Source organism: Harpia harpyja, chromosome 21 (assembly GCF_026419915.1).
Source record: "Harpia harpyja isolate bHarHar1 chromosome 21, bHarHar1 primary haplotype, whole genome shotgun sequence".
NCBI classification, from domain to species: Eukaryota; Metazoa; Chordata; class Aves; order Accipitriformes; family Accipitridae; genus Harpia; species Harpia harpyja.
In genome coordinates, this window is record NC_068960.1 from 18,567,908 (window position 1) to 18,585,744 (window position 17,837).

General features: G+C 52.4%; 1 protein-coding gene across 11 annotated transcripts in view; it reads left to right on the forward strand.

Moving 5' to 3' along the window:
* The first annotated feature begins 2,155 nt into the window (after positions 1 to 2,155).
* Positions 2,156 to 17,837, forward strand: part of CAPN15 (calpain 15) — a 61,407-nt gene continuing 45,725 nt past the window's right edge. The window contains exons 1-5 of one of the 11 annotated variants that reach the window (XM_052772451.1): positions 2,157 to 2,246; positions 8,071 to 8,465; positions 8,557 to 8,743; positions 11,356 to 11,396; positions 13,059 to 13,204. The gene's annotated coding sequence lies outside the window, so the exon portion shown is untranslated. Of the gene's footprint in view, positions 2,247 to 2,342; positions 2,438 to 7,724; positions 7,829 to 8,070; positions 8,466 to 8,556; positions 8,744 to 11,355; positions 11,397 to 13,058; positions 13,205 to 15,682; positions 15,886 to 16,847; positions 17,029 to 17,837 lie in introns of those variants that run through there. The other 10 variants (XM_052772455.1, XM_052772446.1, XM_052772449.1 and 7 more) reach the window with 10 other exon arrangements.

A 17,837-nucleotide genomic window follows, 5' to 3' on the forward strand; every position in this document is an offset into this window, starting at 1 on the left:
TGAGTATGCAGCATCACCACCGCTCCTTTCTTCACTCAGTACTATGCAGTCATACTTCTCACGTCTCAATTAATAATCATATGCATAACAAAAGGGACTTGCTCACACGTAAGCATGCAGAGACACTTTAGCTGCTTTGAGGATCCTTCCTTGTCTCCAACTGCTACTCGGTAAGGTTAAAGATACCAAGGATGAGGACATCCGATAGGTCTCGTGTGATGTGTGCCAGACCTGTGTGGACATCACGGACACCCTAAGGTACCTCACGTGGCACCGGATGCCAATGTGCAGGCACTGAATGGTCTCCAGATGTGTCACTGTGAGCTGAGTGCCCAAGCTCCCGTTACAGGTAACACTCAGTAGTTTAGATGGTGATGGGTCTTACTCAAAATAGCCACTGTGGTGTAGCCAGCAGTTTCGTTCTAAGCCCAACTTCACTCTTTCCCCAGGGGATTCTGACAGGTTTTGCCCCTACAATGGGCAGAGGAACCCCACTGGCCATTTTGGGGTGCTGCCCCACATGCCCACGCAGGGCCACGTGCTGGGATACCTGCCCTGTGCTTTCCTTGGGCACAGGCAAGGCACTGGGGGAGCACCAAGCCCTGTGATTTCCCCAGTCCAGGAAACCCACCTGTGAGCGAGGGCAGCAGGGGACTGTTTCTCCCCTGCTCCACCCCTGAAGAACAAAGGGAGAGCTGCTTCTGCAGCCTCTGGAAAAGATCCGTCTACAAATAAATGCATTGATACAACTAGCAGTTACGAACAGAAGCAAAAGCTATCCACTTGGCTTTTGGTCCCTGCATCATCTTTATGGAAGACTGACAGGTCTCCCAAATGTGTTGCTATCATCACAACTCCCCTCAACTGCCCGCACAGAAAGCCTTGGGCCCACTTTGGAGAGGGTCCAACAGCCTAAAGATATTTCCCCTATTAAGCAGCCGTCCTTTTTCATTTAGCAACCGTGAATCCCCTCTTCAAGTGCGGTGGCATGAGCAACGCCGCTTTTACTGGAACAACGACCATTTATTTCACATCTGTGCGTGCCGGCCCAGCTTGGCCGATTCACATCTGGGATCCCCCTTCCCATTTTCGCTTGTGACTCTGGGAGGGGAGCACCCCTGCACCCCGAGCTCAGCAGGTGCTGCTGCACAAACTGCTCCCGCTTCTCACCTCAGTGGGGCGGGAGGGTTTAAAGCTGCTTCTTGAACAGGGAGTCTGGCAGGGGGCTGGGTTGGGACGTCCGTGATCTCAAAAAGTGAGGGGATGTAGATTTGAAGCTGGATAGAAGAGCAGGCCCCACCTGTACCTACCTGGCAGCCCAGGAGCACCTCAAGCGCTGGCTTCGCAGCACCCAAAGGCTGCGGTTCACGGGCGAGAGCTTTCGGGAGGCTCACCGAGGCTCCCGCCGCTGTGCACCCACGCTCTCCACCTCCCCGCCGGTACGGCTTCTTGCCAGTCGAAGATGAAGCATGGCTGCACATCGCCCGGAGGGCCCAGGCAACTCCCTGCCAGTTTCAGGTTGGCTTCATGTGCCGCCAGGTCATTAAGAGCTGTAATTAGCCAGGGTTCAGCGGCTTCTTCCAAGGCGGCTGGGCTGGCCGTGCAGCGGGAAGGCCGGGCAGCCCGGCTTTGCTCAGCCCCGGGCTTCTGATCTCTGCACCGGGAACGCCCGAGCCCTAATCCTCCATCTCCTAACGCTGTCCCGCCCCGGGGGAAGCGGATGAGGGCCGCTCGCCCCGCGGCGTCGGGACACGCTCAGAGGCTCACGTAGCCTCGGAAGAAAAGGGCCTCCGCTTGAGAGCTCAGAACCGCGCAAGAACCCGCCGTCCGTACCCACGGCCCCGAGCGACCGGAGACCCGGGGCCCGCCGGGCCGGGCCGGGCCGGGCCTGGCCTCGCTCCCCGCCCCCCCGCCCCGAGGCGGCGCGCTCCCGCGGCGTCCCGCCGGCCGCAAAGAGCCCTGGGAGTTGTAGTCCTCCCCTCAAGGCAGGGGCCGCCGCTACCGGCCGCGCCTCGCCGCCTCCCGCTCCCCGCCGGTCCCTCCGCCCGCCGGGGGACCCCGCCGGCCGCGCCCCGGCCCCGAACCACCGCTCCCGGTGCTCTCTGCTCGGGCCGCCGCCTTCCGCTTCCTCCGCGCGGCGCCCCTCGGGGCTTGTAGTCCCCCCGCGCTATTCACGACGGCCTCTGCGCTGTTTCCGCGCCGTAGCGCCCGGAGGCCGGGATGGGGCGCTACGCCACGGCGGCGGCGTAAGGGCGGGCTCGGGGACTCCGGGGCAGGCCGGGCCGGCGGCGGAGCGGGAGGAAGGCGCCGGCGGAGCGGCCGGGCTCCGCGGCGGGCGGGCGGGCGGGAGGGAGGGGGTGGAAGTTGCTCTGCCCGGGGCAAAGTGCGGGGCCGGGGTGGGGGACGCGAGCAGCAGCGCGGCCGCCTCCATCCCCAGGTAAGCGGCGGCGGGGGGCGGCGGGGGCCTCCGGGAGCGCGGGGGAGGTGGAGACGGGCCGCCCGGGGCCTCCCGCCGCAGCCCCGCGGGCCGCGGCTCGCACCAGCGCCGCCGGGTCGGCGTTCTCCCGGTCGGAGCCTTCGGCTGGGCCCCGGCCTCCCCCGGGCCGCCCCGCACCACCTGTTGCCGGTGGGCCCGAGCCCGGCTGGCCGCGGGCGGGGGGCGGGGGGCGGCGACGAGAGCCGGGCCTGGAGGCCGGGGAGGGGCGGGGAGGGGGGCCGGTGTCGGGGTCCCGCTGCTGGGGCAAGCCGGGAATCCCGCCTCGGGGGTCTGCGGCTGTTGGGGTGCCTTACCCGGGGTTTGTGAGGTGACCTGAGGCTGCGGCTGCCCTCCTCGTACCTCAGCCCCGACGGGGTTTTAGCGAACTCGGGAGTCGTGCAGCAGCCGTGGGGAGACGGGAGAGGCTTCGTGAATGCCCGTGCTGCAACGCCTTACCTGCCTGCGCCGAGCCCTTGCAGTGCGCTCTGGTCTCGGTACAGGGAGGTTGAACGTCCCGGTTCTCCTCTCGGGCAGGTAAGCCTCGCTTATGGTAGTGAACGGGCACGGTACTGCTGAGTGCCGGCTGCGGGGCTGGACCACAGCAGAGCCCCCGAGAGAACCAGGGACGCCTGTCCTTCAGGTCTGCACTCTAACCTCCAGGTTAGAAACCCGTCTGCTGGGGGCTAAGCTGGGTTTTGTGCAGAGTTCCTAAAGCATTTGTGAGTTTGCCCTTTAGAATCGCTTGGCTGGCTCTTATGCTTGGGTCTATTGAAGCATCCTAGGCTGCTTCGGGCCCCGGTGCCTCATCGAGACCCCTGGATTTTACTGCACGTCAGCTCAGCTGCAGTTGTAAGCAAGTCAGCCTCCAGATGCTGGATGCAGTAGTCTGTTACAGTGGATGGAAAAGGCTCTGTATGCTGGCTAGCCTCTCCATTTTCTGAGCAGCTCTCCTCTCCCCTCCCTGCGCCTGCTTCTGGGCTACATCCCTTCCCTCCCAAGCATCAAGAAACAAATGTTATGGGGTGATCGTCTGTGAGCTGTTGGGGGAGATCAAATAATGTGCACGTTGTGTTTGAAATGTCATATTGTCTCGTCCAAGCGTTTTTTCAGATCGAAATCTCAGCTGGTGCTCAGCGCTCCGTAGGCCTTCAGGCCCGGGATGCGGATGGGTGGTTTTTCATGGTCGGACAGAAGGTTATCTGAGAAGCGCTTACTGTACTTGGCCTGGGGTGTTCGTGCATGGACAGTGCTGCGCTGCTGTGGGTCTGTCAGGAGGTAATGGAGACCAGGAGATGCGTTTAGGGGGAGCCGAGGTGGAGATGAGCGGTGCAGGTCACAGCCGCTGGCTGATGGAGATAGGCTGCAGGTCCCAGACTGTAGCCCTTGTCAATCTGAACACAGAGATCTTGCCATACTTTGCGCATTGTCACCTGGGACTTGTAGGGACTTGTGCTTCAAGGCTGTACACTGTGTGAGCTGCCACCTCTCCTAGACTGGAGCAGACCTGCGGTGGGAGGGTGGCCCAGTGGCAGATCGGCCTCCTGTAATGCTGCAAGTCTGCCGGTGGCTTTTGTGTGGCCATTTCTTGAGACCCGCTGCTGAACAGACTGGCTTGTTCCCATGAGTGAACCAGAGCAGGACTGAGCTCTGCCTGAGGAACAAGCTGCGGTAGCACAACATGTGTCAGACAGGCATGATTCAAATTGCCATGATTTTATGTACGTGGTGATATTAACTAGTTTAAAGTTGCATCAGCTTCTGTTTGTGTCCAAGGCTTTAACAGTTGAAGGCAGAAGGCAAGACCCAACATTGCTCCCTTCCCCGGGTGGGGTTGGAGGGCTGGAGAGGCCTTTGAAGGTTTGATGTGACTTGCTGTGTTGGCTAAGCCATATTACTTTGGCAGGAAAGCAAGCAGCCTCCTTGAGCCTGATGACTTGCTGCGTAAGGGAACCCAAGGCGTAGGCCAGGCATAATGTCTTTTGAATTGGAATAAGTATTGAAAAACAAAACAAAACTGCTAAAGTTGCACATAAAAAAGGTCAGGCGTCCTGCCCAGACTCGGAGCTGTCTCATGGTAGCAGAAGGGCTGGGTGACCCTGTGGAGGGGCCTGGATGCCCTCATGAGATGCACTGATTACCCCGCTGCTCTCCTGGGCTGTCCACAGGGCACCCTTTATCTTTTCTCTGAATACCACTAGCTTTGCAGAAGGAAATGGCCTGGGCCCTGGTGTTGCCTCAGCCAGCTGAGCGCGATTGGCTTTACCTTGTGGAAAATGCGCTGCTTTTATCTGTCCCTGAGGTTTTGTGGGAGCTTGCCAAGTTTGCAGCAGTTGCACGTGAGACCCAGAGAGAGACCCAGCCAGTCCCCAGGCCGGCGTGTGCAGACACGGCTGTGCTGATCTCTGCTGGTGGGGATGTCATCTGCTCTCAGGTGAGATGCAAGTGGGAGAAATGCTTTTTTCCTCCCATCTTCCCACTTCGTCAGAAGCCAGGTTTTTGTTCATTTCTGGGTTCGTTGTGACCTTTTCTGTGAGCAGAGGGGTCTGGGAAGGATCCTGTGGCATTTCTTCAAGTGAGGGTCTTTACAAAACAGGGGGAGGCTGGACCGAAGGGCTGTGGCTGCCTGCAGTCAGACCCGGGGGCAGGGAGAGACGAGGCTGATTTGGAAAGTGCGTATCAGAGCTCTGTGTCCTGCTGAGATGGCTGTCTCCTAGCACACAGTGCTGGGAGGAAACTTGTGCACAGCCGATTTGCTGGAACTTGGGGCTCTGAGAAAGGTCATATACAGTGCAGCCTTGGGAAAGCTGCTTATGCGGGTGGGACAGGTGAGTCAGTGGCTTCCTCCTCATTTTCCATCATAATCCCACTCTTCAGAGTGAGACGTGCTGTCTGCCTGCTCCCCAGAAGCCTCCTGGATCTGCCTGCATTTGCCTCAACCTTGCGGTTGCAGTTGGACCCTGTCTGAGTATGCAGCCCTTTCCAGGCCACCGTCACCAAGCTGGGCAGGGAGGAGCAGGATGCTACTGAATTTCTGTCGCACTGTCATTGCTATTTGGAGTGTTGATGCTTGCCTTGTATTTAGCAATGGCAGCTGAGGAAGCCAAGGGAGGCAGAAAGGCTGTTGCCTGCGCAGGAGAAACTTTTAACTCTTGCCTTCGCAGCTCCCTTCCCCATGCCTTGGCAGCTCTCAGGTTGCCTGATAGGAAATGCTGGTGATGTTCCCAAAATTTGCTCGTTTGGCCGCTTAAAAGATGAGGAGGGTTTTTTTGTGCTGTTTCCTCTTGCTCTGGAAAAAAATGCTGCTGCCCTGGTGCCTGGGCAGAAGGAAGGGGGAGCCCTGGAAAGGAAATAAGATCCAAAGAAATGTGTCACCAGCAGAAAGAGCAATTGTTTTCCTGCATTTACATTGCAGAGCGTAGTCCTGTTCAGGCAGCCAATGTTTGACAGCCGAGATAATACATTTATATTGATGTAATTAGCGGGACGTGGAGTTTGCTGAATGGCTTGGGGGCAGCATGATTTTCAGTCTAACTCCAGCAAATAGATCAGGGAGGATTGGAAAGCTGCCGTGGGTTGCTAGAATTGGCCCTTTGGGTTTCTGGAGGTTGAGTACATTACTGCTGATATTTCCTATTGTGCTGTACCCTGCCTAGTTGAAAAGAAAATAACTTGAGGGAACACGGGGCTATTTTTGCCAGCTTGAGATGATCAAGTTTGATTTCTAAAAACTGAAGCTGAGTCTTTAGGCTTGCACATTAAAAACAGTATTGGCACCATTTCTCTGTTCCTCTACAAATGCATGCCTCTGCACTTTGCCAATGGTGTAAACTCTAATGTGTGTTCATAAAAAAAGAAATAGCTTTTCTGTTCCTGCAATGCAGCCCCTTTTGTAGCAAGCCAGGGCGCTCGCTAAATGCTGTGGGCCTGAACAACGTCAGCTTTAGAGGAGGGTGGCTATTGCACTGTGTCAGGGAGGCCAAGCTGGTGTCTCGCCCCACTCCTGGGATTAGCAGCCCTTACCAAAGCTGCAGGGTTATCAATACACATTTGCTTTGGTAAAATAGAGACTGAGACCTTACAAAAAGGTGTCATCCCCCTCTGGTGATATTGCCCAGCTGCATTTCTAACGTGGCACTTCCTGCAGCACTGAAGTTTTCCCTTCAGCATCTTGTTCCCAGCACCAGCCCAGCTGACTTTGGTTTACTGAGGATATCACAGGCAGCTTCCCAACTTGTGTTGTGTTCCTCTGACAGCAGAAGGTCCTTCTGCTCCTGTAACAAAGAGGTTTGCAGAGAAGCTAACTCTCAGACAGCTTTGCCGGGTAACAAGTTCACTCCCCCATATTTGTGCTGGTCCGTGGAAGTGGGAACACAGCACGAGGGTCCTTGCATGCTGGGCTGTGTCCTCCCACTCTGTGGCAGCTCTGCTCTCCAGAGAGGCTGCAGCACTGATGTGGTCAAGGTCTTGCTCTCCAGCTTGTCCGTATCGGTCACCCGCCTGCAAGACTCAGGCCAGCAGGCAGAGCTCGGACAGTCCTTGGAATTTCAGCACAGCCAAAAGGTTTTATTTTAAGCTGCTGGTTGTTAAGCGGTTTCTCTTTCTAGCCCATGTGTATGGAAGCACATCTCCTGCAAGAAAAATGATGTGGTGTCACGTAGACTGACGTAGGCATTTGTGGTGTACTCCGTCCTCTAGTGTTTGTCTCGCTCTCTCCTTAGCTCTCCTAAGCCTTAAGCCTTTCCAGTGAGCAGGAGAGGCTCAACTGTCTGAGTGCCTTGGAGATGCTGTGGGCCTGGAGCTCCCTATGTAGCCAGTGCTGTACAGACCCTTGGGCTAAAAGGATCAGGGTGGTCCTTTTGAACCTCAATGAGTCCCGTATTTACTTTTTACTGGTCCCCACGTGGTGTCTCTTGCCCACTCCATAACATTCTGCATTTGCTGGTTTGACTCCATTAGCAGCACATGTCTGGGTGTTCACTACAGCTCATCTTTTCCCCAGTGCCTCGAAATCTCATTGGTGCAGAGTGCTGGAAGACAAAAGCTCTTTGTGAATTCGCCATAACGTACCCCAGGGAGGGGCATCCTGCTGCACCTGATGGTGTGGCTGTGGGGAGAGTGGGCAAGGTGGTGGGGGCAGAACCGGGTTGTTGTTCTTGCATGCTTCTGCCGTGCTCCCAAAGCTCCTCAGTGATCACATTGTTCTGGCTGAATTCTCATTTGCTTTTTTGCTCCCTCTCTGATCTAAAATAGAGAAAGTGAGAGTGTGCTGGTGAGCCAAACAGTTATGGACAAGGGTTCTTGTTGCCTCCATCTGATAAAAGCCCATCCCAAAGGAGACAGCACTTTCACAGAGTATGAATTTCATTAAACGGGTTGTTTTGAGAGCAGAGATTATGAAGGAGGAAGGGGAAGTGTCCTGGGGGAGGGAGGTTTGTCGAGGCAGGTATTCAAACATCATGCCTTCTTGGGGTGGGATGGGCATGTTTGACATAATCAGAGGAATTTGTACTTTTGAATTTCCAGTAGATGTAACTGCTAACGATGTCCTGGTCATGCAAAGTAATTAACATCTGTTTCTGTATTTCAACATTCAGGCAGTGTGCCCCTCCAGACATCCCTACGTTCGCATCCAGACCCCTTGGGAGATCCTGCCCTGTTGCTAATTGTCGAGAGCTGTCCAGAATTGTTAAGATCCTGCTGTGCTCGTGAGGTGTTACATTACCTGGTACGACAACAGCTCTCACCAGAATGCTAAGCAGCAGCCGCCATCAGAGAGACTAAAGCCAGTGGTGGGAACAGAAATATAAAGTCACCGCCAAAGGTTCTGAAACCACAAGTGAAGAATCTGAGTTGACCCAAAAGCAGGCCGGTTCCTGTCTCCAGGCGGGACCAAGCTCCAGCTCATTGCCAGCCAGATGCAGCAGGAAGCACAGAGCCTTCTGAGAGCTGTAGTTCGAGTGGATGCTGATTGAGTGACCTAAAATGTGAGGTTGGTTGCATGTGCTGGTGCAATGCTGATCAGCCCAGAGTCTCACCAGCCATTTATCCTTATATGCCTTTCTTTCCTCTCTGTTCGCCAGCTTGGTGCAGCAGCCGCTCCTTCTAGCAGGCTTGGTGCGCTACCAGCAGCTCTGTGCAGAGACCATCTAGCATGCTCCTCCAACCGTGCTGCTCAGCTGGTGCCAACAGCAGCCGTTCGATTCCAGGGACACCAGGCTGAGTTCACACCAACTGGGCACTGGACCTGCAGAGCAGAAACTGTATTGGGTGAGAGGCTTTTCTGACTGCACTTCACTCTGTGATGGGCTGGGAGGGGCTGAAAGACCTTTTCTCCTCTGGTTTGTAAGCATGGTTACCCCACTTCTTGTCTCCCACGCCTCTTATTCTTGTCTTTCTTCCTTGTTTTGATTCCTTCTTTGAGTGTTGCCCTCTCTTACTGTCTGTGTTAAGGCCATGTACTCTTATGGGTGGGGATACTGGCATCTCCTGGTTTTCTTATGGTGAAGAAGAAACTGCAGGAGCAGAAGAGAAAATGTGGGGTCTTCCAGGACCTCGCAGTCTTAAGCCATGGAAACTGCATGACTGTCCCAGGGTGTGTGAGGCAGTGCAAGGGCAGGGAAATAAATTAATCTAAGAAACTCTGCATTGCTTTGCCTGCAATAACCACAGTGCTGTGCCAGTTCCCAGCCCAGGACTGGGACAGAGAGATGACTCTGTACCTCAGGTGGCTGGGCTGCTTTCAGCCTGGCGATTCAGAGCCTGCAAAGACAGGATGAGGTGGTGGGAAGCCAGTCTGAGCTTGTACCTTCAGGATATGCTTGCAGTGTCTGCTGCAGGAGAGTGTCTGATGGTGTTGTCCTTGTGTTCAAATGAGCCAGGCTGATGTGGCCTTATCCAGGCCAGGGCTTTGGGTTAATGGAATGGATGCTAGTGTGCTGTGAGTTGGCCGATCTGGTCTGCCTGGATGCCTATGGGGTAGCTGGAGTCTCCATGTGACTTTGGTGTCCAGCCTCAGCAGAAGCTCTGCAGGAATCTCCTACAGTTTGGGGTCAATGAAGCCAGGCCATGAGCACTCTGGTCTTTGAGTGGTGACTGTCACCAGGCAGGTGTCGGCTGAGATCTGCACCATGGCTAGTTCTCAACTGTGGGAGGGATGAAGTAACATTTGTGCTCTTGGATCAGTTTTGATACAGCCTCGGAGTGTCTTGTGAATGCTGCTGCAGGTGTGCAAAGCCCTTGTTCCCGTTGCCTGACCTTGCCATGCAAGGTGCTTTAGCAAGCAGAGCCTGGTGGAGGGCAGGTTGGGGTTCTGTATCACCACATGAGGCTAAGGCAGCTGGCTATGTCTTGCAAGGCATTTGAGAGTGACTCCTGTAACATGATCTCCTCTCCATCTGCCTCTTTGGGTTAACATGGGTTCAGGATGCAGCCGGCTGGTCTTGGTTAAGAGACCAGCTCTATCACTGTGCAGGGAGGTGTGTTGGATGGCCTGTTAGGGCTGGCTTTGCTGTAGCGAAGGCAGCTTCTTACTCAAAGCATCTGCATTATGTTTCAGCCCTCTCATCTTAAAAGTATAGCATTTTCCTCATGTGATCATTATATTTGTTCAAATAACTGCTCTCATGGGCAAATATTGCTTAAGGCGTTGTGTAATTGAACACATCCTACAGTTTCAGCTGTATTGGTGTAGCTAAAGCTGCTTGTGATGGAGACAGTAAGCCAGTATAGCTACTCTGGTGAGGAAAGGGGAGTATCATAGTGGTGTCAGGCACTGTTATATCTCTGTCACTTCAGTTGTACCAGGTATTATTCCAGTCATATAATTTCAATTACAATATTGTCTCCTAACAGAAATAATGGCATGGCTATGACATCAGTGTGCAGAAGGATTAATTTGTTTTTCAGGATGGCCCTGGACAGAGTACGTGTGTAATCTGGAGGCGGAGAGGGGTGAGCAGTAATGTGATGCTTCTCCATTAGGTTATAGCACGGAGCTGTGCTAGAAGAGGAACTATCTTCTTGCCTCCTGGGTTTCATTCTCCCTGTCCCACCTCCCCTGTGGTGTCCTGGTTCCCTGTGCTCACAGAGAAGTCGGCAGCCTCTTGTGCAGTTCTTGGTGTTTCTTATGCTTTTATCTCCTGGTTGTTTCTGATGGAAGTGCCAAATGCCACTGTTGTCTGTCAGGTGTATCCTACCTCTGTGCTTGCCTGAGGCACAGCCAGAGACATGGTGGTTTAAATCTAGGCCAGTTGGCTGGAAACTGGGACATGGTGTCCGGAAAGTCCAAACTGCATACAAATGGCAGAAGGAGGCACCCAGGTACTGCTGCCCCTGTGAAAAGAGCCCTTATGGCTCTGGACAGGGCAGTGCGGTGGAGACTGGGAGCTGTCTCTAGCATGGGGTACAGCTGGATGTGGCTTGGATGAATTACATATTTACTGTCTGTCTAATCCATGTTAGAATTAAAGCTGTGGCTGGAGTGTCTGTGGACAGTGTGCTCAGAGGACATCTTCTCCACCTCCTGTCTCTGAGACTTTGCTTTCCAAGTCTGTGCTGTGGGTTTTCACTGGCTGTGAGACTCCGCTTCTTGCTGCAACTCTCTTCCCCTCCCTTCTGCAGTGGCCAGCTCTTCATCTGCTTACCTGTCAGCTTAGCATGATCTGAAGATACAATCCCTGATGTCCTTTTGGGTATGACCTCATGTTTGTGCTATGCCTGGGCACCTATGGCCCACTATGAATTCAGCTTGCTGAGTGATTGGGAGGAACTTCATGGGTCATCAAGTCCAGCTCCCTACTGCTGAAGACAGTCATCTTGTGCAGGTCATGAATTTGTCCAGGAACGAATTGTTGGAACTAACTCTGTGCTTTTCTCCCCAGTGCTTCTGGAGCAGCTGGTCCAGAGATCTGCTCTTTGAAAGGTTAGAAACCCTCCTCTGACTTCCAGTATCCAGTTTTCTTGGGCTGGTTTATTGTACTTGTGCCACTGCAGGGTGTCATCTTGCAGATGAGAGATGACTTGCAAATTTTTTTCCTTCCCTGGTTCGCTGTAACCTTTATGTCCTGCACCAGTCATGGCTCTCGATGCAGATTTTTCCTGAGAAATGTGTTGAAAGCTACTTTGTTTTTCCATTGCTTCTTTTTGGGAGGTTGGTTTTGGTGGGCCCATTTATTTCCGTGTTGTGCTTTTGAGTGTTTTAAGTGCAGGTGGAGTTCTGAGCTGCCCAGTTTGTGAATGTTAGCAAGTACAGAAGAGCACTTTTTGCGCTACTGTCACTTCTGTCTTCTTTTTTTAATGTTTGTCCTTGCTACTTGTGCCATCTTGCCCCTTCAGGAGGGAGAGATGTTGTCAGAAACAGTTGAATCAAGGTGAACCTGATAAAGCAATGTATTGAAGAGCCAGGCACTGGCTCTTCACTCGTGGCTCTTATTCATGTTTATCTCTAGCTGTGAATGTGCAATAACAACAGTTCTGTTCTGCACAGGCTGGCACAGCCTCAGACAGGAAGATCTGCTGTTTACCAATCAACACTCTGCTATAAGTGAGAAAGGAGAAAAAAATGTTTTATTGCTGCTGGGTAACCCAGAGTGTAGTTAAACCTTCCTGAAAAAAAGAGGAAACTAAGAGCACATGTGTTACTCAAGATGCATTTTTCCTGGCAAGAGTCCCATGTCTGTGTTCTTCCTGCAAAGCATCCCTGCTTATGCTACTTCCCATTAAATCTATAGCATATTGGTAGCAGGCAAGTAAAAGCTTCCTGTTTGTATAATGCAACTGGTCTCAGCAGGCAGTCTGTCGAGGTGATTTTTCAGCCTGGCATCTTTTGTAGCTGGGGCAGTCTGTGGGCTGACTAGGATGACAGAACTCTGCTACAAGGATTATAAATATAGGGAGGAAAAGATCTGGAAATTAGATCCACTGGCAAAGCTTCCCAAGATTGGATGCTGTGGCTTGTCTTGTTTTGTTTCTTCCCCTTGTCTTTCTTTTTGTGGCATTACTGCGATGTTGCTAATGAGACGAACCATGCCAGCCCACACACGCTTTGTTAACACTGCACTGAAAAGTCAGCCACAATTGGCTAGTAAACTGGAGGATACAAGCAGCTCGTTTCACTTCATTGAAGCAGTGTTAATTGACTTAATAGAGCATTAGGGTTTCAGAGATTTGGTTGTGGGTTTTGGTGGTTTTTTTTTTTTTTAAGTGTGTGTGCATTCAGACCCTTCTTTTGCAGTGCCTTTGTTGCCATTTTCATGCTTATTCAGAAAAGGACCTTCCTGCTCTTCAGTTGTCAATGGAGATGGGTTTTGAAGTTAACCCTTATTTTGAAGAAACCTTCCTGTCCACTGCTTCTCCCTCTTTCTCCCTGTAGCTGGTAATTAAGATGTTGATTGCCCTTTCAAATCTGTATAATCCCCTCTCTCAAAGTGACCGTGATAGATTTCCAGTAGCTCACTGGATAATCTATCACTGGTTAGATGTGCAAGGGAGAAGAAGAAACTTTTTTCAGACTTTGACGCTAGTTGCTTTGTGGCTAAGCTGGCTCTGGAATAAATCTACTTTTCGTATCAATCTTTCGCTTCAGGCTTTGAACACTTCTTCCTCTGCCTGCATACTTATGAAGAGTCAGTGCTGGGCATTAAATGCAGCTCAGCCCAACTCAGCTGCTGTGTATGAGTTTCTTCTGTGTTAAAGTTGGGCCAGAAACAGTTTCAAGGCAGCCGAAAGAAGGTAAAGATCCTCTAGCCTGCCTTTGCATGTTAATGTCCGTGGCCAGAAAGATGTGCTGCTGTTCTGGACTTTGCTAAAGTGTAGCATGAAGCGTGAGGTCCTGTTCTGTGCTGCTCTAGGACTCCAGGTTAAATTATCTTGTTACCTCATTAAAAGCCCATCTGGAAATCTGTTTCCAGGCAGCTAATTTCATCTAATGATATCTCTGCAAGTAGTGCACCAATCTTCTTTCTCGCTGTGATTTGGAAAATAGCTCATTGGCAGCTTCCAGTCCCCTAGATTTCCTCTAAGGCCAGAACACCTGACTCGCGTCTCTTCTCTCAGCCCTGCTGCCCCATAACAAACACTTGGCTGGGTAAGTTTTACCCTTCTCTCCATTTTCCCTGTCCTCCCATTTGTGGTGCTGGTGCACTGCCTGTCATCCTAGTGCCTTGCGAACCTGAAGACTTCTTGGCCCTGGGAGGTAAGGCTGTGCTTTCTGAGTCAGAGGACTATGCCCCGAGTCACACGGGAAGCTCTGTGGTAGAGCATGAGGGTTGAAAAAGCCTGCCACGTCCCAGCTGGGTGTGCCAACCACTTGCCTGTCCTTCCTGTTATACCTATGCCTCAGTCTGTCCTTGGAGGTACCTTCCCACCCCTCCCTGCCAGAAGCTTTGCAAGGAACTGGAGCTTGCTGACACCTTAATTTCCTGCCAAGACTGCAGCGCTCTGGCTGCCTTGTAGTGCTGGCTTGGCAGGTGAGGGCAGGAAGAAAGAGCAGCAAAACTTTGTTTCTTGTCACCAAGACACCAGCTTTGTGCAAGACACCTGCTCAAAATGGAGCATTCCAGTTTGCTTGACTGCTTTGCAACAGAGATGCAGCAGGTGATCATGGGAACTCTTGCTGCACTTGAGCTGTAGAGCTCTCATTGGGTCATTGTTTAGCATCTTGGATTTCAGTCTGTACTGCATCTGTCTGAGGTGGATGTCTTGTTGCTTGTCTGTTCTTTCCCCCCTGCCTTGTGGAAGAAGAGAGATTGTTCACCCTTCCTCCCCTGGGGTTATTTCTTTTATCAGGGTCATCTCAGCCTGGTGAATACAAGTCATGCTCTGCTTGGTGCCAGTACCTGGCTTTGCACGTCCTCAGGTTCTGCCACCCTGCCTTGTGGAGCTGGGAGCCTGGCTGTGTATCACTTTGCTGTGCACACAAACGCTTGAGCTTCTTTTCCTTGCTTGGTTGGCATGACGCACCATCAGGTCTCCACTCTGCATCCTTCTTTGGTTATCCCATGCCTGACCACCTCTGTGGCTTTATAACCTTCTTATGCCGACATTGTGACTTTATAACCTTCTTACTCTGACATGTCTCATTCTGTGTACCTTACCTGTCCCTGCACACTGTTTGCTGATTACCCTGGACCCTGTGAGCATGCACCTCCTTTGGTGGTACGTGGGGAGATCTCCTGCTGTGCATGGTGGCAAGACTGGTAGAGGGCCAAGGGTTGGTCATGTCTTCATGGTGTATGAAGTGGCCTCCTCCAGCTTGATGCCCTAAGTCAGCCACAGCTCCTCCAGCTGCACTCATCTGCCCCTGAACTAGTTTGTGTTTAAGGATGTGTGAGTCACATCCCGCAGTCCCCAGAGAGGAGGCTGCTCCTGCCAGGGCTGTGTGTGGGGACTGGACATTCAAAGCTCTTCAGGAACCCTTATTTCTCCCTGCAAGCAGCAGGTTGGATGTGAGTGAGAGTAGAGAGCTCCTCCTTTACTGCTGAGGGGGTAGCAGGTCCCAACCCATTTTAGCCAGCCCCCAGGCAGCAGAGTTCACACAGCACAGGGAGGAGAAGGGCTGGTACTTGCAGCTTCAGCCCTAGAAGAAAGCCTCCTGCTATGTGGCTTCCTCTGGGCACAGCTTTGAGGGATGTTTTCCCCCCAGGTACGTGGTGTGCCTTCTCCTGGGCCAGCTGCTGGCCCAGCACCTCAGACAAGAGCTGTCTGGTGTGCGGGTTGGCTGTGTTTTCATTGCTGGATCTTCCCTGCAGCAAGGGGGTAGCTCAGAGGTGACTTTATTTATAGGTTGGGGGAGTGGAGGAATTAATGAAGTGACAAAGTCTTGTCCCTGAGCCTGGGAGGCTGAGAACCAAGAGAGGCTGGAAAACTCAGGCAGGAGCTGAGGTGGCTTGTGCTGCATGGATGAATAAATTAATAAGAAAAGGAGTGTGTGGGGTATCCCATCACAAGGAGGGGGCTTCTGCACATGGGACCAACTGGGGTGAGTCTGCCTCACTGGTTTACTCAGTGGACTGGAGCAGCTCCAGGGACCTCTGTCTCTTCTTCCTGCTGCGTGCCAAAGAGAAGAGCTTGGGGCTGATCCTAGGAGGATCCTAGGAAAAGTTGATCCTGAAACTTCCTAGATACGTTGAAACACATGGGCTACTTCCCTTTTTTCTTTTTTTTTGCTCTCTTCAGAGCCAAAACCTACTTTGAAGCCAGAGGGAAGGAAAGGGGGTTGGGCAGACCCAGATCCCCACCCTTCCTGCCTGCTTTGCTTTGGGTGGCGTGACAGAAGAGCTGGGGCCCAAAGGGTCAGCGCTGCTGAGTGCTGTTGAGGAATAGGGTTTATCTGGAAGCTTCCAGGCGACTGCTCTGCTGTCCCGGCAGCAGGAGGAACCTCCATGGGAAAGCTTTGCTGTCCTGAACTTGCTGTAAGTGCCTGCTGCTCAGGGTGGTGGTGGGGCAATTTGAGGAAGGGTCTGCATCACGTACAACAGATCAGGGTAAGTGGGTGCGAGCTTGGGCTTGGGGATGGAAAGATCAAATCTGGTTTTATTTTGGAAGCAATATTTCTGGAGCAGTTAAAAAACATCAGCTGAAACCTGGTAATTATTGCAGCTGCACGGGGCAAAAATACAAAACCCAAACTCAGCATCTTGCTAAGGTGCTTAACTGTTAATTTCCATGAGTGAGATCCACCCTTCTTAAGACACTTCAATGTGTTCACATTGTTGCTTCCTCTCCTGATTAGATAGGTGGAAGCAGTGCTTTATTAATTAGAAGGAAAATCCTGCTCCCTCCTGCCAAGGCAGAGGAACTCTTGGCAGTTTGCTCCCCTTCCATGGCTGAAGCGCCTGCTCAGCATGGGCGATGTGCCTGCAGAGCATCTCCTGGGGCATCTCCCTGCCCAGTGGGAGAAGTTCCTCAAAAATAAGGCTGAGTGCTTCCAGAGAGGTTTTCTTCTTTGTGGGCTTCTTTAATTGACCCCTTCCCTTGCTAGAGTGTAGTTTTCATTCTCACCTTTACTTGCAGGTTCTTCATTTGTTTAGTGTTGGCCAAAGGCATTTTCTGGCTCAGCGTGGCGAGCACGTACATGCTTTGCATTGAGCTGTAATGCTGCCACTCCTCCTGTTTCCGAACAGGTTCGCCCTCTCCCCTCCTCAGGCCAATGTTCCCCCCTAAATATTGTTCACTGGCTGCTCTCACCTGGCATGAGGGGTGACCCTGAAGAAAAGGATTTACTGCTTTGCCTGGAGAAATCCGATTTCACGCAGCACTTGCAGGCAAGCAGCCCACTTAGACCAGACAGTCTTGGAGATCACTACGACTTAGCTAGGTTATCCTACACCTATTTATAGATGCCTTCCTCTCCGCGGCTCCACCCACTGTGGAGTTTTACCGCACTGCTTTAAAGCAGGACTCCCAGCCTCTTCTCTCCCTGCAGAGCGTTTGCTTTGAGCTGCCTGCTTAGACTCCCTGGTGCAGACCTGGCAGAGGAGGACGGGCCAAGACACAAGCAACACGTTGGGAGCCAGCAGTAATGCGGGCAGCAGGCATGTCTCTCGCCTGTTGTGGTGAGCTAAAACTGGCGTTTCTGTGTGTGGGAGAAGGAAGCAAAGGGTTCTGCTTTTCCAGCTTGAGAGTCAGCTGAGAAAGTGGTCTTGAAGCAGCCTGTGGAATTGCTTTGTTTGGCAGTTTAGGTCTGCTTGAGGGGGTAAAAAGGCTATTAACTGACTGAGCGTCCTGCCCTCTGTTTTGCTCAGCCTGTGGTGAACTGTACGGGGCTGTGTTTCTACCCATCTTGCCTTTATTTATTTACTTTTATCATGGTAGAACCCAAGTCTTGAGGTAAGAGACAGAGTTTGTTCTTCTAGCAGGTCTCTTAGTTGCATCCCCTGTGCCTTTGCTGCTGCTGTGCAGTGTGGCTGCTGGAGCACGTCCAGCCCTCGGGATGGGGCAGCTGTCGAGGGCTGCGGCAGAAAAGGCAGAGACGCTGCAGGTGTGGGACAACTGATGTCTCCAGTTAGACTTGAGCTGATGATACTTGGAAATGCTCTTCCCCTCACATCACATGGCTTTCATTTAGCCAGAAAATCAGATTTGTTACAAATTAACTGCTTGAATAGCAGGAAATGAGAGGGGAAGCACCAGGGATCCACTTTGGCTGGATCTGCGAAAATCAGTGAAAACTTGCTGTTGGGCAGGTAGCGGGAAGCAAAGCGTGGAGATGTGTTGGCTGATGCATAGCAGTTAGGCACACCAATTAAAACAAGCAAATTGAGGTATGGAAAATTGTGTTCCTGGGCCTTTTTTTCAGTTTTATTTTGTTAGTCCAGGCTTTGCAGGTTACAGAGAAGAGACCATGACAGAGCAGTTAACATTC